Here is a 25,873-nt window from a genome sequence, read left to right on the forward strand (position 1 = left end):
GTGCTGCTGGCACACTGGACTGCTCTGAGTGGCCAGTGCCACCAGGTGACGTCAGAGACTCCTTCTGATAGGCTCCTTCAGGTGTTAGTAGCCTATCCTCTCTCCTAAGTAGCCAAACCCTCTTTTCTGGCTATTTAGGGTCTCTGTCTCTGGGGAAACTTTAGATAACGAATGCAAGAGCTCATCCGAGTTCCTCTGCATCTCTCTCTTCACCTTCTGCCAAGGAATCGACTGCTGACCGCGCTGGAAGCCTGCAAACCTGCAACATAGTAGCAAAGACGACTACTGCAACTCTGTAACGCTGATCCTGCCGTCTTCTCGACTGTTTTCCTGCTTGTGCATGCTGTGGTGGTAGTCTGCCTCCTCTCTGCACCAGAAGCTCCGAAGAAATCTCCCGTGGGTCGACGGAATCTTCCCCCTGCAACCGCAGGCACCAAAAAGCTGCATTACCGGTCCCTTGGGTCTCCTCTCAGCACGACGAGCGAGGTCCCTCGAATCCAGCGACTCTGTCCAAGTGACCCCCACAGTCCAGTGACTCTTCAGTCCAAGTTTGGTGGAGGTAAGTCCTTGCCTCACCTCGCTGAGCTGCATTGCTGGGAACCGCGACTTTTGCAGCTACTCCGGCCCCTGTGCACTTCCGGCGGAAATCCTTTGTGCACAGCCAAGCCTGGGTCCACGGCACTCTAACCTGCATTGCACGACTTTCTAAGTTGGTCTCCGGCGACGTGGGACTCCTTTGTGCGACTTCGGGTGAGCACCGTTTCATGCATCCTCGTAGTGCCTGTTTCTGGCACTTCTCTGGGTGCTACTTGCTTCAGAGAGGGCTCCTTGTCTTGCTCGACGTCCCCTCTCTCTGCTGGTCCAATTTGCGACCTCCTGGTCCCTCCTGGGCCTCAGCAGCGTCCAAAAACGCTAACCGCACGATTTGCAGCTAGCAAGGCTTGTTGGCGTTCTTTCGGCGGGAAAACACTTCTGCACGACTCTCCGTGGCGAGAGGGATCCGTCCACCAAAGGGGAAGTCTCTAGCCCTTTTCGTTCCTGCAGAAACCTCAGCTTCTTCTGTCCAGTCGAAGCTTCTTTGCACCCGCAGCTGGCATTTCCTGGGCATTTGCCCATCTCCGACTTGCTTGTGACTTTTGGACTTGGTCCCCTTGTTCCACAGGTACCCTAGATTGGAAATCCACAGTTGTTGCATTGTTGGTTTGTGTCTTTCCTGCATTATTCCTCTAACACGACTTCTTTGTCCTTAGGGGAACTTTAGTGCACTTTGCACTCACTTTTCAGGGTCTTGGGGAGGGTTACTTTTCTAACTCTCACTATTTTCTAATAGTCCCAGCGACCCTCTACAAGGTCACATAGGTTTGGGGTCCATTCGTGGTTCGCATTCCACTTTTGGAGTATATGGTTTGTGTTGCCCCTATCCCTATGTTTCCCCATTGCATCCTATTGTAACTATACATTGTTTGCACTGTTTTCTAAGACTATACTGCATATTTTTGCTATTGTGTATATATATCTTGTGTATATTTCCTATCCTCTCACTGAGGGTACACTCTAAGATACTTTGGCATATTGTCATAAAAATAAAGTACCTTTATTTTTAGTATAACTGTGTATTGTGTTTTCTTATGATATTGTGCATATGACACTAAGTGGTACTGTAGTAGCTTCACACGTCTCCTAGTTCAGCCTAAGCTGCTCTGCTAAGCTACCATTATCTATCAGCCTAAGCTGCTAGACACCCTATACACTAATAAGGTATAACTGGGCCTGGTGCAAGGTGCAAGTACCCCTTGGTACTCACTACAAGCCAGTCCAGCCTCCTACACAGGGGAATTGCCATGGATGGTTGTTCGTAATCTTTATGCACTTTACCTGGATACAGCGTCCAGCTATCCATAGAGGCAACCTTAGAGGAGAGATGAAGAAGTGCCAGGTGCAGAAAGGGGAGATGCACAATGCCAAAAAAACACTACCCTCAAAGAAACAACAAAGCAAAACCCAAACTCATAGCACTATAATGATTCTGAGTCTGTATTTTCTTTCTTCTCTTTGATATGATTTCACTGCCCATCAGATTCCCATGGGTGTATAACCTGAAGCATGTATGATTTAGTGACCCCACCTCTTGATAGGTAAGGATTTATTTTTCAAGGTACATCTGTTATGGACGGTGGTATGGATCCTTGTCTGATAGAGTGCTTCATGCCCCTGTGCTAATGTGATAGACCGGCAGTGTTTTGGTGCTTTGGTACTTTGCTATCCTTCCCATCTATATTTGGCTCTGCTACTGATATTAGTGTGATCTTGCATCTAATGTACTACAGACCTGCAGTGTTTTGGTGCTTTGGTATCATTGCCATCTAAATTTGGCTCTGCTACTAATATTAGTGTGATCTTGCATCCTACTGTACTATCATAACCTAATTAGGGTGGATTGCTGTTTTATTGCTTCTTGACTTTGTATCATTAAGTGGGTTTATGGCAAAAGATGCTTTTGATTTTACAGACAGTTGAGTTTGCAGTTGTCTGTTGGAGCTCTTGCCACATGTTCCATGTTACTTATATATGGCATGGGTAGATGCCTTTGAGTGTCAAGTTGAGGCGTTAGCACTGTTTAGTATATTCTCAGTACTGTGACACAGGACAAAGGAGACAGTGGTGGTAATGCCAAATTATCTTGTGGCTCATTACGAGTCTCCTGGTCTTTTGGCGAGGTAATACTGCACCCAATAAATATTGATACCACATAGTGTTGTATTTGCCAGGTATCCCACATTCATCGCCAGATATCTCAACACCACCAGGGATGGTAGGTGCCACAAGAAGTGATGACCAATAAACACAATATTTCTTTATTCTGCCCTTTGACAATACACGGGGCATGTGCATGATATCCCTGGTGTTGCAGCCTTCCCTGTCATGGTGTGTTTGTGCTGTTCTTACCCTGAGGTCACTTCCTGGCCAGTGGGGTTAGGTGCCTTACTGCCTTGTGTGGCTCCACAAGGTCTTACTCCTAGCTCGACTCTACTGATAATATGTATCATCCCTAATGGGAAAGACATGATAATAATGCACTCCCCCATGCACAAATTGCACCAGGTTTTATCTGGTGAAAATCATTCAGAGTAAAATCAATAAGTGTGTAATGTCCAGGATCCCTATAATATTCCCTATAGTCTTTGTAATGAGCCCATTTCTGGTTATCTTATCTTCATTAAAAAGCATGGCTGAGAGCTTCATATAGCCTTATAGCATGCTGTAGCGGGCTATACCGGTCATTAAAGGCCCTCTCTATCATTAAAGGCTTGAGCCTTATGATTTAACCCATGTTAAAGGCTCAGGCCTTTAACATGGGAGCAGGACTTTAATGCGGTATAGCCCAGCTACGGAGGGTATAAGGCTATTAAAACATTCTGCCACCAGAGTACAGAATATTGTAATAACTAAAAAAAAACAAAGGCCTCTTTTAAGAAGGGAGCAGTATTTTAATATAGCCTTAGAACCTGCTGTAGCGGGCTCTACCGGCTAGTAAAGGCCCGCTCCCGCGTTAAAGGCCAGAGCCGAAGGCGAGGGCCTTAAACAAGAGAGAGGGCCTTTAATAGCCGGTAGAGCCCGCTACGGCGCATTCTAAGGCTATTAGAACATTCTGCTACTCAGGGCAGAATGTTCTATTAAATAAAACAAATTCCTCATGAAGCCCGAGGGGATTAAAATCCCCTCGGGCTCCGTGAGGTGAACAAAGAGAACATTGGAATGTTGGCGCTGCGGGCTTTTACCGGCCAGTAAAAGCCCTGAGCACTCCATTGTTTTCAATGGAGCCCCCAACGTTCCAATGTTCTAATAGTTGTTTCTCCATCCACGAATCAGCACTGTGGATCACAGAGAGACCTCAGATCACCAAGCTTTCGACATGTTGTGGGACATTGATACTTAAAGTACGGCCCAGGGGCTGCATGCGGCCCTCCTGACCTTTACATGCAGCCCCCTGCTTAACAGCAGGACTGGGCTTCTGTTTACTTAACTCTGCACAATGATTAAAAACATGTTAAATTAAAGGAAACCCTTTATTTAAATGATAGTTGGAGGCAAAAAAGGAAGTAACTAGGTTGTCCTGCACCTTTAGGAAAGCTTTCATTTTTAAAGACATACTGCAGCAAAATTGTATAAATATAATACGGTGTCTTCAAAAATCAAAACTGTATTTCATTAACACACAGAGTTGTTTCAACTTAGTACATCAGATGCTATCAGTGCATTGAGAAGTATTTTCTTTTTAAGAGATGGTTTTCAAACATAAAGCCAGAAACATTCACTCCTCCCCCAAACCCCCGAAAACATTGCCAAAGTTGTTATGGGCACTCTTTTGGTTGGCCTGGGTTCTTATTACACATGAACAGTATAGTTTATTAAATTAAACACAGGAGAAGGTTTCGCACAGCGCACATCCTGAAGTCAAGTATTTTGAGGTTTTCTTATATGCACTAATGAAGGAAAAGGAGGGAAAGTCAAATAAAAGAATTCTCTAGGATCACACATTTTGCTAAAGTGGGGAAGCCAGGATTCATATCAGGTTTTCTGCTTTCACATTATGCAGTTCACCCACCAACACTGCACCCTCCGCCCCGCTCCGAGCATCAATGTGCCCCCCCCCCCCCCCCCCCCCCCCCAACATCACAAACCAAACTTTGTGGCCCCTGGGGAAATGTTTGCGAGTACCCATGTTGTGGACCACACTCCTTCAAGGGATGCTCTTCTGACCTTGAGAGAAGGTGGGAATAGTTCTGCTTGGTACGAAAACGTTAATTCTCTCTCTCCCCCCGTACTGATGTTCCTGGAAAGAAATGCAGTCGGATAAGATTGGGTTCCATCATAAAGCCCAGAGAGTTCTCCCTTGAACTCTGCCTGTGTACAAGGCTTCTCCGCGCGACGAGTAACCAATTAACTGATGATGTCACAGGCAAGGAATGTAATCCGTTATCACTTGGCGGCCATTGCTGAAAGGGAACAAGCCGTATCTAGTAATATGATCGGCTGGCAACAGCCGCTCTTCACTTTTTAAACGAACCCACGCACCTCACTTACCTCAGTGATTTTGCATGAACTGTGCACGCGTGTGTTTTCGCCAGTGGCAAATACTGCTAGAGAAAGGTAACTGTTTCTGATGGAGTCAAGTTTGCCTCTCCTCGAGGTCATCCTAGCATCTAAACTTTATTTTATTGGGCCGATGCCAGTCTGTGCCGAATTTCATAATATCCTATGCAGGTCCTAGAATATAAACGCATTGTAATTCTTTCCGCTCATCTTTCTAAAGCCGAAAATACCACTGTGAAAACAGCATTTTTAATCACCCAAAGTTTTGGGACATCATTGATATGAAATGTAGTTAATATTTTCTCAAAATATATGAGATTCTGTAATCTCTGTATAAACAGCATCTCTAATTCTTTATAATCAACTGGGTGTGCCACAAATTATTACAGTCGAGTTCTGAGCTGACAATGCCTGCTGCCAGCAGCCAGGTCAAAGGCAGGTGAGGCCATGGAGCATAATTGAAACATCTTTTAAAGCAGCTAAAATGAAACTTGCTTTTCTTTCTTCTCTGTTTTTCTAGCTTACAATGACATGCAGAGCAAACTTATTTATGTTTTGCACTCCTTAGATAGTTATAAAAAAGCTAGAATCTGCCTGCATGTTTCTACACATTCCCAGCGACTGCAGCTTTAAAAAAAAAAAAAAAACTGTCTTGTATTGAACTTGTTCTAATATCTGTTTGCAACAAATATCTAACAAGTTGTTGAGGTGTTTAACTTTGCACTAGAATTTTTACTTTATTTTTCATGTTCGCAAACAAGCTCACTGTTTAATATGAAAGAGCAATGCACCAAGGTTTTAAGTGGTTTATAGGAAAGGTGATGGAGTGAACATGTATTACATGGGATAAGGTATCCCCTGGTGTACATGTTTAGGATATTGTGGTCAATGGAGTAGCCACAAATTTAAAATACCCCTACCCCATTTTGAACCAAAGCTGTTACGACACCAACCAAACCAAGCAAACGAAGCAAAACAATGGAATCCTCCCCAGAAAAGCTTGCATGCCTCTTGCATTGAAGCATCTATCCACTAACCCTTTCATCCTTCCATCCACTTTCTGAAATCCACTATTTCAGTTAGACATTCTTTCATTCATTCAATCTTTCATCCATCATTCAGTCCGTCACCATTCCCTCCGTCTGCCTAGTCATATCTGAAACAGATCATTCATCTTCAAACCTATCCATCAAACCTGTCCATCCATCCATCTTTTCACTTATCCATCCCCGTTTATCCATCCATTTAGCCATCCATCCACTCCATGCATCCATCCTCCCTGTCACTTATCCAGCCATCCATCTATCCATTCATCCATGCACCTACACTTTCACTCATCCACCCATCATTTCACTCCCTCATCTATCCATCTACCCTTTCATTCATCCAGCAATACATTCAGCCCTTCACTCACCTTTCTGTCTACCCTTTCACCCATCCATCTCCTCTCTCTTTCATTCATCTATCCATTCTTACACTCATCCATCCTTACATCCATTCTTGCACCCATTCATACATTCTTTCACTCCTCAATCCATCCACTCTTTGACTTCGCCCATCCAACCAGCATTTCACTCCATCCATCAATCCACCTTTCCACTCACTCACTCACTCACTCACTCATTAATTATGATCCTTTGTCTGTCAAGCTGCAGACAGAAGAGGCCCATCAGGAACCCCACCTAGCTGTACTAGCTAAATCCAGGAGTTGGAAACGCCTCTGATTGCAAGTCACCTCAGAGTTCCATAACCTCGGTCCTCTATATGGACATAGAACACCTTGGTCAATTGCAATTTCCTTATAATGCACATAAGGGGATACCTTATCCCTTACAATATACTATGTGAATAAAAAGGCAACTAGCCCCATCAGAAAAAAACAATGAAGCAAGAACACGCATTATCATATTTATACTGTATACAGAGTAACATTTCTCAGTAGGTAGATGCACTTGCTGCAAAGATCTATGTAAAGCCAGTGGATCGCAAGTTTTAATACCGTACCATTGTAATATGAGTAGTCTCCTGGTTAGTATATGCCTGGTCTCAAGGATCCAAGCAGATATTAGGTTGTAGATACTCACATCCCTGGTCAGCCCTCCTCTTGAAGGGCAGTCCATCCTTCTATACAGGAGAGGATCATCATTTCACACCAAACTCACACATTATTTGGGTTGTGATTGCATGTATTCTAATTTGAAGGTTTACCTTTGTTTCTAAAGTGCTTTCAAACTATTTCCACTTGTTATCATTGAAAATTAGTGGCATTACAATATTTGAAGTGCTTTCTGATTATTTTACACTTGTTGATGAATTCAAGAGACAGCTCTGCCTGCAGCCTCTGTATTTTTTTTACTTGTTCCGTGCTCTCAAACACACAAAAGATGATGCAAGGAATGCTTGCAATTTGTCCAACCGCTGGCAATCCCTCAGAGTAGCATCTCCACCCATTGTTCTTTTGCTCATCATGCCACCTCAGTTTGGACCCAGCAATATGCAAATCAGCCTTCTCTTCATGGAAACAGCCCAAACTGCCAGGCCAGGACCTCACCAAACCAGAAAACAAACAACCTAGGACACAAGCAACTTAGGACTGGTTTCGCCTTGATAAGCGCTCAGCCAGGTATAGCTTGGTTCCAGTGGCACAGTGAGCACAGGACCCACATCTTAGCCAGCCCTTGCCACTTATCTTAATACATCAAACACACAAAGTTGATGGGAGTAATGCTTGCAATTTGTCTAACCATTGGCAATCGCTCAGGGCAGCATTCCAGCCCATTGTGCTTTTGCTCACAATGTCATAACAGTTTGAACCTAGCCATATGCAAATAAGCCTTCACACTGTGCCTCATGGGAGAAATCTAGCCCAAACTGCCATGCCAGGTCCTCACCGAACTGGAATGCAAGCAACCTGCGACAGGTTTTGCTCTGATAAGGGATCATCCACTAGGAATACCCTGGTTTCAGTAGCACAGCGAGCTGGGGGCCCATGTCTGGGCATACCCTTGCCACTTAGGGTGGTCCATCAAACACACAAAAGGCAATGGGAGGAATACTTACAATTTGTGTAACGACTGACAAGCCCAACCCCTTGTTCTTTTGCTCACCATGCCACCTCAGTATGGACCCAGCAATATGCAAATCAGCCTTGACCCTGCTACTCATGGGAACAGTCTAGCCCGAACTCCAAGGCCAAGTCCTCACCGAACCAAAACACAATAAACTTAGGTCTGGTTTCATCCTGATAAGGGCTCATCTGCCAGCTACAGCAAGGTTCCTGTGGCACAGTGAGCACGGGACCCACACCTGGGCATACCCCTGCCACTCACTGAACCCAGGCATGGGTCCCATGCTCACTGTGTCACTTTAACTAAACTATGCCTGGCTAATAAGCCCTTATCATGGCAAAACCAGTCCTAGGTTGCTTATTTTCCTCTTCAATGAGGAGCTGTCCTGGCAGTTCAGACTGTACTGTTCCCATGAGGTGCAGGGAGAAGGCTGATTAACATATGGCTAGATCCAAACTGAGGTGGCATGGTGAGTTTAAGAAATTGGGTTACTGGTTGAGGAGGGGGGAGACCCTGCTCAAGTGGCAACTACAATACTCGTCAGAGTGAGGCACAAGCAAACCACACATTAACCTGTGCTCAACCCTCTGGTAGCTTGGCACAGAGCAGTCAGGCTTAACTTAGAGGCAATGTGTAAAGTAGTTATGCAGAACTTCAAACATCAATAATGTGAAACCACTACAGAGGAACATTCTCACACCAATTTAGACAAATAGAGTAATGTTAACAAATTAAACAAGACCAAAACAACAAACATCCAATCAGTAGAACTCAAGATATGCAGTTTTAAAGATTTCAGTAAGCACAGTACCAAAAGGCATAAAGTGCCAACAGTGGATATCTGGTTGCGCTGGACCGAGACAAAGTCACAAGTTCTGGCCAACTGCGATGATGTGCCGGCCGGCAGACAGGAACCTAGTTAGACCTGCTGAACAAGAGTACCTTCAGTCCTGGTTGGGGAGTGTTGCAAGGTCCAACATTGAGGATGAGTTGTATAGCTGAGGTGATGCATCAAGTCCAAGGAAATGCGAAGCTGCGATGTGAGGTCCAACGCTGTTGTCAAGGCACCCATTGATGAGGACTTTCAATGCAAAGTTTGGCATTGAGGATTTGTCGCACAACTGAGGTACTTCTGGCACAGCTTCAAGGTCAATATTGAGTGCTTACTTAAGCAGAATCCTTCAAGTAGAGGTGATGCGCTATTTCTGCTTGAGGTGTGTCACAGAGGAGATGCATTTATTCTGCTGGATCCATAGAGGCACTGGCTGAGAACCTCTAGGCCCAATTCCAAGGGTCCAGGATTGGGATGGCACCACTTGACAGGGCAGGACTTGCGGATGGCAGAGCACTGGGACTGGGTTCAAGGTCGTTTGAGCCTTCTGACCCTGTGGCTCTAATCATGAGGCCAGCCTACTAGCCCTTGGAGTCAGTCTAGGTCCTGCGTCCAACAGATGCAGGTCCAGTCCTTCTCATCTAGGCATGAAGGCAGCAGGTCAGCACTGCAGGGCATCAGTCCTTCAGAGCAGCCGTCTAGCAGAGTTTCGGTCCTTTCAGCAGCAGAGCAGTGTTTTTGTCTGAAAAATTATACAGGTGCAGATGTATTCAGAAGGGTTGGTTGTCTGGGGTCCAATATTTCTACCTGGGCCTTCCCTTGAAGCGGGAAAAGCTTCTATAGATTTCCGTTTGAAGCACACAGGTTTTCTGGCTTCCTACCCCTATCTCCAGACTTATTACAGGGGGTATGCAGCCTTTTGCATGGAGGCTGGACATAGGCCCTCATTAGGACCCTGGTGGTAAAAAACGCCCACTGCTGCGGCGATGGCCGCCAAAAGACTGTCGCCGCGGCTATCAGCCGTCTGCCATACTATGACCACAGCCGGATTTCCGCCAGAAGGATGGCGGAAATCCAGCTGTGGCCATGCCGGTGGATGGCAGTAAGGTGGCGCTGCTGCCAGCAGCAGTGCCACGTCAGTAGTCCGCCACTGGCCGTATAATGAGAAGTAATACGGCCTGGCAGTGTTCTGCTGGCGGACGCTGCTGCTGGCAGCAGCGCCCCATCCAGTCTCCTGCCATCCTGCCACCCACTTACCTGGACACAGGTAAGTGGGTGCTTCAACAGGGGAGGTGGGGGGGGTGTTGTGTGTGTGTGGGGGGGGTCTGTGTATATGTCTGTGCATGCGTGTATGCGGGTGTGTGTTGCGTGTTGGATTTGTGTACATGTTTGGGGGTGAATGCGTGTATGTTGAGTAGTGCGAATGCGTGTCTGCGTGTATGTATGTAAGTGTGTGCAGATGTGTGTGTGAATGGATGTATGCATGCATGGACGAATGTGGGAATGGGTGTGTGTATGCGTGTGTGAAGGGAGGGTCGTGTGTGAAGGGGGGTCTGGAGAGGAAGGGGGTGGGGAGGAACCTGTGGAGAGGGAGGGGGGTGGGGAAGACCCCTATCAGTGACAGGGAAGATATTCCCTGTCACTGATAGTGCCTACCGCCATGGTGAGGTAGGCGGTAAGGAAGCCACAAAAACCATGGTGATAGTTAGGGTCATCATCTCGCAGGCGTTCAAGTGAAGGCTGCAGGGCTGGAGATTGATGTCTCCAGCCCGGCGGTTATTACCACTGTGGTGGTTGGTGTGGTACATTGGCAGTTTGGCTTCATCCAAACCGCCAATGTCATAATATGGAGGAAAGTACTGCCAACCTGTTGGCAATACTTTCCTTCATATTACCGCCGACCGCTGGGGTCGTAATGACCCCCATAGTCTTTTCAGTTGTAAGTAGGGCTGTGGCCATCTTCACCCACCCATCCTACCCACCAGTGATGGCTGAACCAGGCACCCCTGAGTTATCTTCTGTGTGTGGCTGTCTAGGAGGAAGACTGTCAGCAACAGAACCATGCACGGTCCAGGTCCCGCCCGAAACTCTGCTGCGCGGCTCTGTGGTGCTTTCTGCGCACCACTTGTCATCCCCTCTTGCTCCAAAGGTGGCCATCAACGTCGTCTGCCCTGTGGCAAAGCTCATAGAGCTGCAGGTTCAGGTCATTGGTGAACAAGATGCACTTATCAGGGCTATTCCATGAAGGGACTACAATTCCCATGTTTTTAAAGTCAGCAGCCATCTTGGGGTGTGGCAGGCCTATAAAGCCCAGCCACACCCAAGCACATTGCTCACTATTTTGAAGACTTTGATGCAGCCAGACCTCATGGGGATTTCTCTGGAGAAGAGCAGAGTTCCTGAAAGGCAGAGTGTCATCCAACCAAAGTATCCTTGTTTCCATGGTGCATTAAAAAATGAGTAGGTCGTACTCGTAGCTGTAAGGCTTTGCTGAATCCAAGTTTGAAGGAAGTTGTTAATTCCAAAAGGTAAAGCGCCCCTTAGCATAATGAGCAAAGCGTTTTAGGCCACACTACTAAAGCGCCCCGGACACAACATTTAAAGCACTTCAGTTCACAGGAGTAAAGCGCACTTGGCATGGTATTCAAAGCGCTTCAGTTCACAGGCGTAAAGTGCACTTGGCACGATACTCAAAGCGCTTCAGTTCACAGGAGTAAAGTGCTCTTGGCATGGTATTCAAAACACTTCAGTTCACAGGAGTAAAGCGCACGCGGCACGACATTCAAAGCACTTCAGTTCACAGGAGTAAAGTGCACTCGGCACAGCAATCAAAGCGCTTCAGTTCACAGGAATAAAGCGCCCCTGGCACAGCATTCAAAGCGCTTCAGTTCACAGGAGTAACGCGCCCTTGGCATGACATTTAAAGCGCTTCAGTTCACAGGAGTAAAGCGCACTTGCCATGGTATTCAAAGCGCTTCAGTTCACAGGAGTAAAGCGCACTGTGCACGACATTCAAATCGCTTTAGTTCATTGGAAGTAAAGCGCCCTTCGCACAGAAATCAAAGCGCTTCAGTTCATATGAGTAAAGCGCCTTTGGTCCAATAATCAAGGCGCTTCAGTTTACATGAGTAAACCTTTCAGGCCTAGGTGGCAAATGTGAAAACATCTGAAAGAAAAGCAAATCATAGTTTCATTGTTTTTGGAAGCATAATATGTGAGAGACATATTTAAGTCTTTGATGATATGTGAAATACATATTTAAGTCTTTGCAAATTTCTAGACTGAGACCAATTGTTTTATGTTTATGAATGCATAGTAGCTGCATGATTGATGTTCAGAGTATGTCCAAGGTCCAAGCTCTTGCCTTCTTAAGGTTCAGAGGTCTCAGTTCGTTCTTGTTCCGTGATTCAGAGAAGGGCCACGCCCAGTTTTGTTTAATGCTCACGACATCCTGAAGTATCATGATTTTACTAATTGTTCTTGTACCATGATTCAGAGAAGGGGCACGCCCAGTTTTGTTTAATGCTCACGACATCCTGAAGTATCATGATTTTACTAATTGTTCTTGTTCCATGATTCAGAGAAGGGCCACGCCCAGTTTTGTTCAATGCTCATGACATCCTGAAGTATCATGATTTTACTAATTGTTCTTGTTCCATGATTCAGAGAAGGGCCACGCCCAGTTTTGTCTAATGCTCATGACATCCTGAAGTATCATGATTCTACCAACACTTGAATTCACGGAGACGCCTTAGTCTATTCCATAAGGGTCTCAACACTTGTGTTCACGGAGACGCCTTTATTTATTCCGTAACGGTCTCAACACTTGCATCCAAGGAGACGACTTTGTTTAGCCCATAAGGGTCTCAACACTTGCATTCACGGAGACGCCTTTGCCGATTCCATAAGGGTCTCAACTCTTGCTTCCACAGAGACGCCTTTGTTTATTTCATAAGGGTCTCAACTCTTGCACACATGGAGACGCCTTTGTTTATTCCATAAGGGTCTCAACATTTGCATTCACGGAGACGCATTTGTCTATTCCATAAGGGTCTCAACACTTGCATTCACGGAGACGCCTTTGCCTATTCCATAAGTGTCTCAACTCCTGCATTCACGGAGACGCCTTTGTCTATTCCATAAGGGTCTCAACTCTTGCATTCACAGAGACGCCTTTGTTTATTCCATAAGGGTCTCAACTCTTGCATTCATGGAGACGCCTTTGTTTGTTCCATAAGGGTCTCAACACTTGCATTCACGGAGACGCCTTTGTCTATTCCATAATGGTCTCAACACTTGCATTCACAGAGACGCCTTTGCCTATTCCATAAGGGTCTCAACTCTTGCATTCACGGAGACGCCTTTGTCTATTCCATAAGGGTCTCAACTCTTGCATTCACGGAGACGCCTTTGTCTATTCCATAATGGTCTCAACACTTGCATTCACAGAGACGCCTTTGTTTATTCCATAAGGGTCTCAACACTTGCATTCACGGAGACACCTTTGTCTATTCCATAAGGGTCTCAACACTTGCATTCACGGAGACTCCTTTCCTATTCCATAAGTGTCTCAACTCTTGCATTCAGGGAGACGCCTTTGTTTATTCCATAAGGGTCTCAACCCTTGCATTCACGGAGACTCCTTTGCCTATTCCATAAGGGTCTCAACACTTGCATTCACGGAGACTCCTTTCCTATTCCATAAGTGTCTCAACTCTTGCATTCAGGGAGAAGCCTTTGTTTATTCCATAAGGGTCTCAACCCTTGCATTCACGGAGACTCCTTTGCCTATTCCATAAGGGTCTCAACTCTTGCATTCAGGGAGACGCCTTTGTTTATTCCATAAGGGTCTCAACTCTTGCATTCACAGAGACGCCTTTGTCTATTTCATAAGGGTCTCAAGTCTTGCACACACGGAGACGCCTTTGTCTATTCCATAAGAGTCTCAACACTTGCATTCACGGAGACGCCTTTGTCTATTCCATAAGAGTCTCAACTGTTGCATTCACGGAGACGCCTTTGTTTATTCCATAAGGGTCTCAACTCTTGCACACACGGAGACGCCTCTGTCTATTCCATAAGGGTCTCAACACTTGCATCCACGGAGATGCCTTGGTCTATTCCATAAGGGCCTCAACTCTTGCACACATGGAGACGCCTTTGTCTATTCCATAAGGGTCTCAACATTTGCATCCACTGAGACACCTTTGTCTATTCCTTAAGGGTCTCAACTCTTGCACTCACAGAGACGCCTTTGTCTATTCCATAAGAGTCTCAACTCTTGCACACACGGAGACGTCTTTGTTTATTCCATAAGGGTCTCAACTCTTGCATCCACTAAGACACCTTTGTTTATTCCGTAAGGGTCTCAACACTTGCATTCACGGAGACGCCTTTGTCCAAATATACAATTGAATGTTAATGCTGTTACGAACAAGTATATACATACACGCTTAACCATTTTTCCTTTTCAGATCTCTCTCCCTGCTGTTCCCTACCCTAATTCCCTTCCCCCGACTGGCTTCACCATAACTCTGTGCTGTAATAACTTTCTGATTTGGTGACGCCGGAAGGTGGTCTTGTTGTTCGGCGGAGTGCAGATCCCAAGGAAAGGACACTATGACAAAGACACAGAGTCCAACTGCCCACTACATCCAGTCATGTGACCGAGAGACAGGCTGCAGGCACTAAATGGCTAAGTCAGGAAAATGCCAACTATCTACAAGTGTGATTTTCAAAACTGCAATTTAAGAGCCTACTTCACCTTAAGAGAGGATTTTTCGTAACATTTCTAAAGACACCAAACATGAACTTGTTATCTGTTTCCACTTGGAAGTTACAGCTTATTAAATGTAATAAGGTAACTCCAATGTTATCCTATCGGAGAAGTAGGCCTCGGGTAGTGAAAAACAAATGAACGTACATGTCCAAGTTTTTAAATACTTTGCACCCTGCCCTCTGGGCTGTCCAGGTCATACCCTAGGGGTGACATATATGTATTAAAAAGGAAGGTTTGGGACTGGCAAAAAGGTTTATTTTACAGGTCAAAATAGCAGTTTTAAACTGCGAACACAGGCTGCAATGGCAGGCCTGAGACATGGGTGAAAGGGCTACTTAAGTGGGTGGCATAATCAGTGCTGCAGGCCCACTAGTAGCATTTAATTTACAGGCCCTGGGTTCATGTAGTTCCACTTTCCTAGGAACTTATAAGTACATTCAATATGTTAATTGGGTATAAGCCAATTCTATCACGTTTTAAGGAGAGAGAACAAGTACTTTAGCAGTGGTTAGCAGTGGTAAAGTGTGCAGAGTCCTGAGACCAGCAAAATCAAAATCAGCCAAACAGAAGGTTTGAAGGCAAAAGGTTTAGGGTGAGAACCACACCAAGGATGCCAGGTCAAAACAACATGGGGGTAGAATGCTATACAAGCAACTGCAGTAGTTAGCCAAATTACAAGCATTTCTCCAATCACTTTTGTGTGTTTCATGTACCACCCTAACTGGTAAGGGTATGACCAGACATGGGTCCTGTTCCCACTGTGCCACTAGAACCAAGCTATACCTGGCTGATGAGCCCTTCTCAGGGTGAAACCAGTCCTAGATTGTTGTGTACACCTCAGTGAGGACCTTGCCTGGTGGGTCAAGCATGAGTGTTCCAGTGAGTATCAGGATGAAGGCTGACTTGCATATGGCTTGGTCCAAACTGAGGTGGCATTGTGAGCAAATGGGTTAGGATAATATCTCAAACGATTACTAGTGGTTAGACAAATTACAAGCATTCCTTCCATTACCTTTTGTGGTTTTGCTGTTCTGTGGCCTTCCCTTCTCTCAGCAAGTATGTTATGGGCACCTCTAGCCAAGTCCATATGGGCCTCTCTCTCAGTCTTCCACTTCCCTTCAGCCTTGCCTTTTATGGAGTCCTTCCTCCAATGTATTCCGTTTATGATCTCCTCCACCCTGCTCCTCCTTAACTCTGTTCTCCCAACTAGCTATCCTATTTGATCGTCTTCTGAGGGCATCTCTGCCAGGCATTCAGGGAAAGGGCGATTAGGTAGGAGGGACTTTTTTGCATTTTTCATTTAGTCCTGTTTTTGTAAGGTACAGATTAGTGCAGAACCATTACCTCTTTTTTTATTTTATTTTTATTAAGCAGAGAGTTTAATATAATGCAAAACACCTCACAATTGACAGTACAAGGCACTTGCAAGAATGGTCCCAAGATACAAAGCTAGTATAAAAGGAACATTAGTCCATGGTGCCAGTAGAAAAACAAATCCATTCCAGTGGTGTATTGGGTTATGCAAATATTGGATAAGCGATAGTGGTGAAAGTATGCTTTGTTCAACAATAGAAACTGGTAACAGTAACATAAAATGTTTAAAATGCTTGGAGTCTGAGGGGTGACCGGACGTCCCGACTGTTGTGAGAGGGTCTTCTAATGCACCAGAACTAGCTGGTAGGGGGTAGTAAGTATAGCCAGGGCAAGGCGCAATCCATCTCAGTGACTCACACATAGGAATGCAATTACCGTGGGCAGGGGAGTGAGTGGCAGGGCGGGGGACGTGTCCTGGTATGGGACTGGTCATCAGTAAGCATTGCCAGGTGACCGTAGGCTAGTATTTTTTAAGAGGGCCACATGTTCAAGGTGGACATCAATTCTGATGTGACCTTAAAAGACCTTGAGCAGAGCCTCCCATCCCAGTGCAAGGGGATCCTTTGGCAGACCCCTTTAACAGTGCAGCTTGCTCGGCTCTTGTCTACATGACAGCCGATTGTCGCTAGCCACCTAGGGTGGTGCCGCTGAATTCCAACACTTGGTCACCTGTCATTTCACTAAAATGAGGGTGGGGTCTAAAATACAAGACTGAAGTTTATGGTTGTGTGATCAACGAAAGAGTCCTAATGTACAAACTTCCCAATTGTGTAGGATAGCATTACCTATGAGGCGGCCATGGTGAGTGCCAGAAGCCTTACTTTTTGGCTGCCCTTCAAGACCAATCCTTTTCTAAATCCCTTCTTTCCCTGGTTTTACCTAACCAACCAGTTGTATTCCTCTACTGCATTGCCTCCCTAACACCAATATTTCCCTCAGGATTACCAGATACCTGTTTTGTTGATTCCACCAGAACACTCCCAGGTGGACTCTGCATGCTGTGGGCTGGTTCTCCGTCACTCCTGGGTGGACCCTATACAGCATGTACCATAGCAAGAACATTCTGAAATCTGCTTGGCAGTAATAATTGTTAGTGCTAAGATACAGAACGTGTGTTGTAGGAGCTAGGGATTTGGACAATTGTTTCTGGATTTGTATTTGGAAATTGCCACAATTGTTTGTCTCCTTCCACTGCAGGTTGTTTACTTGTATTTGTTTTTATCTGCACATACTTGCAGTGTGCTCCTCTGTCTCCACTAGGTAGTTTCTACACAGCATTTATCATTTGTTGGGATGGTAATTTAGCTCTGCATGGCTAGTGAACATACACCCCAAGCCTCGGTTTCTTTTTCGCAGTACGTCTCTGTATGATGCGTTGGTGCAGCTTGCATGACGATTATGCAGGTTTGCTGCAGGCATCACATGTAAAGTGGCTTGAGACCTAGAATGGGGCTCCGTGGTCTGAAGGGGTCCCTAAAGTGCAAGCCTCCTTTGAAAAGTGACTCCTGTCATCTTCTTGTGTATGAAGAGACTGACCATGGTGGCGTCATACTGAATTATCGTTGAAGAGTAGGAATTTTTTTTAATACCTTCAGTGAAGGAGTTTGTAATGCCTCTCCCGTTTGTTTTGATCTCCATTGCTTTTCACCCAGGCCATTCGCTATGTCTATGTGGGAAAAAAATGATGAGTGCATTTGAATGTTACGTACCTATCATAGGATGAATAAGGAGTGTGTGTGTGTGTGTGTGTGTGTGTGTGTATTCTTGACAAGAATCCATTTTGGAACTCCTGTGGGAAGTACCTAACAAGATGGTGGTCACAAGTGAGCCTTGCCATACAGGAATTTGAATAGGAGGGACCCTCCAGCACAATACTAAAGCCCCTTTGAAGCTCACTGGAGTTCACTGAAGGATAGGAGGGAAACAAATGGTCTTTTGATGTGCTAGGTCACCCCCTTTCTCTTGCTCTTCCCTTCTTCACCAAAAGTGCGGGTATATAGGGATTTATTTTGATCATGTAGGCAAGGGCCTTGCTTCATTAGTGACTTTGTTGTTCATATTACCCACCTTGCTCAACCCTTCTTTCTGCAGGATCCCAGATTAAAAGCCTTATGACTGAGCAGTCGGTGGGAAGGGATGATGACCCCCTGAAATTGTAGAGTGTGTGGTGATCTGATATATTCTACATTCCATGAAATAAATGGAATATGGAATGGTAGATCCTCGAGGGGCATTCCAGAGGGGATATTTGTAGAAAGCAGTCGGACCGGTCGATGACTGTGGCCAATAAAGATCCAACGTCTTTGAACTGATCATTGGTGTTCATTCTCATTTTTATCACCACAACATCTGGCATCAAGCTGACCACAGTCAAGCACCTACTTCCAGTTATTTGGTACCTCGAAGGATTCTCCTTCATTGAGCACAACAAGCGTGAAGAGCTTGCGGACTGCGCTACATGGTTTCAGGCCAGTTGCTTGTTTTTGTTGTGAAGTTTGGACAGGCTCCGTGTCAGAGACCCGTCATGTACATTCATTTCGCTCAAATTTTACAACTTTATATGTGATCGTCACTTCTGGTCCCCAACGGTCTCCTCTGCGCTACATAGCCTCACGAGCGTCCAGATTGACGTGCATTCAAGCACGTCCAGCATCACATTACATCATTACGCTCGTTCAACCCTATGGACGTTGAGGCACCCACGCTACGTGGCATGTACAAATATGCACGGCAGCCATACTTTGGGAAACTGCAATCTGCTCGCATAATAGGTATGGCAGACATACTTTAGCAAAATCCATTACAGAAACGTGTGATCCACATGCATAATACGTAGCAACACATATAGCGATCTAATCCCTCACAGAAGCATGTGGACTTTACTGTGATCCGCATATATAATAAACCCCTCACAGAAATGTGTGGATTTCACTGCGATCCACACACGCACAACAAACCCACTGCGATCCGTAGGCATAATACTCAGGAGCTGGCGGATTTTACTGCGACCCCACAAATAAACTCACTGCAATCCGCACGCATAATACTCAGGAGTTTGCAGATCTTACTGCGATCCATATGCAATTAAGGAGCCACTGAAATAGAAGCAAAGCAGTGTTAAACAAATGCATTTTTTAAATACTTGTACAACACATTATCAAAGCAGAAGGGAAACAGTGTTATTCAAATTTATTTTTACATACTACTACAACACATTATCATAGCCATTATGCAGAGCGTCAGCGCTCCATTACCATTTTTACAAACACCTGGAGATCCACTAATACCTTGGGGAAGTTGGCATAGGGCTTTCACTAAATATTTAGGAGCTATAGTTGGTAATATATATTGCCCAGAGAGGAAAATATTTTCATTAGAGCACAATGTAGGGTTTGAAGGCCAATCCGTTTATGAATACTTACCACCGTACAAATTACCAGACAATGAAGCAGATGATATTTAAGAGTATTAACTTGTAGTAAAAAAATCGAAAAGCAGTTTGAATTTCAACCAAGCTTGACAGTAAATAGACATATGCTTTTCACACGAGCACAACATCAAGGTCAATCAATTGACAGGTATGTAGCAATGTTACGTACATTAGCTTCCAAATGTGAATTTGAAAGTTTTAAGGCACTTTTTTGTGATCAAAAAGTGGTACACTGCTGGGATAAGAAAGTTCAAGAACAACTGTTAACGTTAAAAAAACCTTCTTTGTCAGAAACAGTAGAAATTGTAAAAAGTATAGAAATTTCTCAGAAAGCATGCAAGAAACTATCACAAAAAGAACATGTTGGAGTAAGGGTAGTCAAAATTAAAGGGAACTCCAGTGATTACATTAAAGAAGAAACAAAGAGACCAACACAGAACTTCAATAAGGTGTTCAGTAATAATTTGGCCAGAATCACAGATTTCAAACATAAGATCAAAGTACAAAATGGTGCCTCACCTGTGAAGCATAAATTGAGAAATGTACCCTTTAGCGTACGTCAGGATTTAGAGAGTATTCTCAAACAAATGGTTGTTTATGGAGTTATAGAACATGTAGAGTCATCACTTTGGTTATAGTCAACGCATGGAAAAAAAATGGACAATTAAGAGTTTGTATTGATTTGCATTATCTCAACAAGGTCATATATGTTATTTCACATACTTTACCACGTCTTAATGACATCATATCTACTTTTGCTTGAAAATAAGTTTTCAGCAAAATAGACATCTTCGGCATATCATCAGGTTGAGATAGACGAAACTTCAAGACATTACACAGCTTTTGTGTCACCTTTTGGCACTTTTCAAATTAAAAGGATGCCTTTTGGGTTGGCGTCTGCCGCTTCTGTCTTTCAGAGGGTTTTAGAAAAACATACTTCAGGGTATTGAAGGTATCGTACCTTTTCAGGATGATATACTGATCACTGGTGAGGATGAACATCTCCATGATGAAGCAATGAATAAAGTGTTACAAAGATTAAAAAAATATGGTGTAGTAGCAAATGTAAAAAAATGTGAGTTTGCTAAATCCAGCATAGAGTACTTAGGTCATATCATCTCAAAAGATGGGGTTAAACCAAGACCAGGTTGGGTAGAAGTGATCGATAGTGCACCTGAACCAAAAACAAAAGACGATGTTGCATCTTTTTCTGGGTTTATGTGAATTTTATGCAAAATTCATTATGGATTGTTCTGCTAAAACAGCAAATTTACAGGAACTCATCAAGAAAAGTAAAGAATTTGTGTGGGATGCAAAATCACAGGAAGAATATAGAGCACTTAAAAGTGACACAGTTGAGGCAGGAATTGTAGCGCCATTTGATCCTATTGAACCTTGCACTGTTACTGTAGATGCTAGTAACGATGGTTTGGGGGCAATGTTATCCCAAGAAGACAAAACAATCATGAACAAACTACAGAGTTTGTGTCACGTTCTTTGAGAGTCAACGAAAAAAATGTTCCTTGATAGAAAAAGAGTAATTGGCTTGCTGTTGGGCTGTTGAGCAATACAAGAAGTACATTTGGGGGAGAAGGTTTACACTCAAGGCTGATCATAAAACGTTAGTGAACATCCTTAGTGGAGAAATTATCAAAGAACACACTCCGAGAATTGCTAGCTTGAGTTCAAAACTACTACAGTATGATTTCAAAGTAGAGTGTATTCCTGGTGGGAAAAATATCAGGGCCTATTATTTGTCTTGTTCACCAATCGACTCGGACGAGAAAATAGAGTTGGTGGATGAAGAAGATGAAGAGTGTTTGATTGTGGTCGTAGAGGTGTGTGATGGGAACACTTTTATGGAGACTGAGTAGAACGAAGAAATGTTAAAAGGTGAAGATATGGTGCGTATGAACAACTATTTAACCCATGGTTGGCCCAAGGAAAGTTTTCTGCCGATAAATTTACAAGCCTACACTAAAGTGTCAGACAAAGTATCGGTAGAGAACAATGGTATTTTGATGAGGAACCATAAATTCATTCCACCCTGAGGCTTAAGAGACAAAATCATTATGATTGGTTATCAAGGACATTTAAGACAAACCATTACCAAGAGAAAGATAAGAGAGTGTTATTGGTGGCCAGCTATGGATCTTGAAATAGTTACATGGGTGAGGAATTGTGTGGTCTGTGCAAACAGTGACAAAGTGTTTTAAAACTCAGCTAACACCTTTAACACCAAGTGTTTTGCCTACGGGACCCTGGATTAAGCTGGCCACTGATTATATTGGTCCCTTTAGCACGAAGAGCTAGATTTACGATTGTAGTGGTGGACTATTATATAGCAAATGATGGGAAGTAGAGTTTATGGAAGAACCCAATACAAATGGAGTTATTAAAAATTTGAAGGGATTATTTGCCAGGGAAGGAGTCCCTAAAGAATTAGTGTCAGAAAACGGGGAACAGTTTATCTCTAGAGAAATGAAATAATTTTGGGGAAAATATGCCATCTGTTAGACCTGACAGCCTTAGGGTGGTCACCCCTAACTTTTTCCTGCCTCCCTTCACTTTTTAGATACTGTGTTTCTGGTTTTAAGACTCTGCACACTTTACCACTGCTAACCAGTGCTAAAGTGCATATGCTCGCTCCCTTTAAACATGGTAACATCGGATCATACCCAATTGGACTATTTAATTTACTTATAAGTCCCTAGTAGAGTATACTATGTGTGCCCAGGGCCTGTAGATTAAATGTAACTAGTGGGCCTGCAGCACTGATTGTGCCACCCACTTAAGTAGCCCCTTAACCTTGTCTCAGGCCTGCCATTGCAAGGTCTGTGTGTGCAGTTGCACTGGCAATTCGACATGGCATTTAAAAGTACTTGCCAAGCCTATAACTCCTCTTTTCCTACATATAAGACACCCCTTAGGTATGCCCTAGGTAACCCATAAGGCAGGGTGCTGTGTAGGCAAAAGGCAGGACATGTACCTATGTAGTTTACATGTCCTGGTAGTGTAATACTCCTAAATTTGTTTTTACACTACTGCGAGGCCTGCTCCCTTCATAGGCTGCCCTCATACATTGTTTGAGTGGTAGCTGCTGATATGAAAGGAGTAGGAAGGTCATATTTACTATGGCCAGAATGGTGATATTAAATCCTGCTGACTGGTGAAGTTGTATTTAATATTACTATTTTAGAAATGTCACTTTTAGAAAGTGAGCATTTCTCTGCAGTTAAATCTTTCTGTGCCTTACAATCCACGTCTGGCTGGGTTTAGTTGACAGCTCCTTGTGCATTCACTCAGACACACCCCAAACACAGGATACTCAGCCTCACTTGCATACATCTGTATTTTGAATGGGTATTCCTGGGCTGGGAAGGTGGAGGGCCTGCTTTCACACAAAGGACTGCCACACCCCCTACTGGGACCCTGGCAGACAGGATTGAACTGAAAGGGGACCTTGTGCACTTCTAAACCACTCTTTGAGGTCTCCCCCACTTCAAAGGCAGATTTGGGTATATAAACAGGGCCTCTGCCCCTACCAACTCAGACACTTCCTGGAGAAGAAACTTGTAACCAGAACCTGCATCCTGCAAAGAAGAACTGCCTGGCTGCCCGAAGGACTCATCTGACTGCTTTCTTTGAAGGACTGCCTTGCTGTTGCCCTGCTGCCTTGCTGCTCTCTGGCTGAGGTGAAGAACTGCTCTCAAAGGGCTTGGATAGAGCTTGCCTCCTGTTCCCTGAAGTCTCAGGACCAAAAAGAAGGACTCCTTGTGCGTCGAAACGATGCACAGCCTGCACCGCGGTGAAAATTTCACCACACACTGAACCGGAATGACGCAGCCCGACTACGCAACGAGAAGATCAATGCAGTGCCAGCGTAGCGACTGGAAATTTGATGCATGGCCCACTGGATCGACGCATAGCCGAGCTGGAACGATGCAGCCCGACTTCACGGCGGTCACATCCGCAGTGGTGCGTACTGTCACCGCTGGTGTACATCAACATTGGCCACTGTAACCCATAGGGCCCAATGGTATTCAATGAGGAGTTGCACGGAGGTTCTCGACCACCTCCCACAACGGTGCACAACGTCAGCGGAATCACCTCGTTTCCACCTGTCCCTCCATACAGGACAAGTGGACACCATTTCGGGGAGGGGCAGGCCATGGCACCTAACTACGTCACAGTACACATAGACACCATTTGGGCCTATCCAACAATATACTGTTACAGTCACAACATGCAATGCAGTGTTTGGAAATATGGAATACTGACCAGCTGCTCACCGTTTTGCCCCTTAGATTGCAACTGCTGTGGATGAATAGGAGATGGAGACATCCCCCGTGTACAGTCCCCTGGTGGATTTGGCAACAATTGAGGACAGGCACATTATCCTCACCTATAGTCTGGACTGGGCCACAATCTCAGAGCTGTGTGCCCAGTTGGAGTCTGACCTGATATCTGCTATCTGTCAACTGGGATCCCAACTCTTATGCAAGTCCTATCTGTGCTCCATTTCCTGGCAACTGGCTCCTTCCAAGTGACAGTGGGCTGAGCAGCAGCCAATGTTCTCAATAGTGCTCACCAGAGTGTTGTCTTCCCTGATTAAACACATGCACAGCTACATCATTTTTCCCCAGGTGGAGGATTTGGCCACAGTTAAAGCTGATTTCTATGCCATGGGGCATATCCCTAACATTATTGGAGCTATTAATGGTACACATATTGCATTTGCCCCCCCCCCCCAGAGAAATGAACATGTGTTCAGAAATCGAAAGAGCTTTCACTCCATGAGTGTGCCTGACGGACCAGTACATCTCCTATGTCAATGCAAAGTATACCTGGTCTGTGCATGATGCCTTTATACTGAGGAATAGCAGAATCCCATATGTGATGGCTCAGCTCCAGAGGCACCGGGTGTGGCTAATAGGTGAGCCCTGGTTCCCACCCAGTGGATGTTGGTGTACGGGTATGGTGTGGGCCCTAAGGGTTAGTGTGTGGCTAACAGTTGTCCCTTGATATTCGCAGGTGACTCTTGTTACCCCAACCTCTCATGGCTACTGATCACTGTGAGGAATCCCAGGACAAGGGCAGAGGAACATTACAATGAGGCACATGGGTGAACATGAAGAATCATAGAGAGGACATTCGGCCTTCTGAAGGCCAGGTTTCGTTGCCTCCATTTAACAGGTAGATCCCTGTACTACTCACCCAAGAAGGTCTACTAGATCATCATGGCATGCTGTATGTTGCACAACCTTGCCTTACATCACCAGGTGCCTTTTCTGCAGGAGGATGAGGCTGGAGATGGGCGTGTGGCAGCAGTGGACCCTATGGACAGTGAAGATGAGGAGCCTGAGGATGAGTGTAGGAAAGTACCATCTTGCCTGGCACGTTACCCTCATTTTTACATGTATGTAAGTTTGTTTTTGCCTGTCTCACTGAGATCCTGCTAGCCAGGACCCCAGTGCTCATAGTTTGGGGCCTGAATGTGTGTACCTGCGTAGTGACTAACTGTGTCACTGAGGCTCTGCTAACCAGAACCTCAGTGCTTATGCTCTCTCTGCCTTTAAAATTGTCCTATAGTCTAGTGACCATTTTTACCAATTCTAATTGGCACACTTATAATACCCTAATAATACCCTAATATATATGTACCTAGGTACCCAGGGTATTGGGGTTCCAGGAGATCCCTATGGGCTGCAGCATTTCTTTTGCCACCCATCGGGAGCTTAGACAAATCTTACACAGGACTGCTACTGCAGCCTGAGTGAAATAACACACACGTTATTTTACAGCCATTTTCACTGCACTTAAGTAACTTATAAGTCACCTATATGTCTAGTCTTCACTTGCTGAAGGTTAGGTGCAAAGATACTAAGTGTGAGGGCACCCTTGCACTAGTAAAGGTGCCCCCGCATAGTTCAGGGCAATTTCCCCAGACTTTGTGAGTGCGGGGACACCATTACAGGCGTGCACTACATATAGGTCATTACCTATATGTAGCTTCACAATGGTAACTCTGAATATGGCCATGTAACATGTCTAAGATCATGGAATTGTCCCCCCATGCCAAATCTGGTATTGGGGTGCCAATCCCATGCATCCCTGGGGCTCCACTATGGACCCCGGTACACCCAAACCAGCTCTCTGGGGTTTTCTCTGCAGCTACCGCTGCTGCCACCCCACAGACAGGGAAGGCAGAACAAAGGATTTCCTCTGAGAGAGGGTGTTACACCCTCTTCCTTTGGAAATAGGTGTTAAGGGCTGGGGAGGAGTAGCCTCCCCCA

Source organism: Pleurodeles waltl, chromosome 4_1, assembly GCF_031143425.1.
Source record: "Pleurodeles waltl isolate 20211129_DDA chromosome 4_1, aPleWal1.hap1.20221129, whole genome shotgun sequence".
Lineage (NCBI taxonomy): Eukaryota > Metazoa > Chordata > Amphibia > Caudata > Salamandridae > Pleurodeles > Pleurodeles waltl.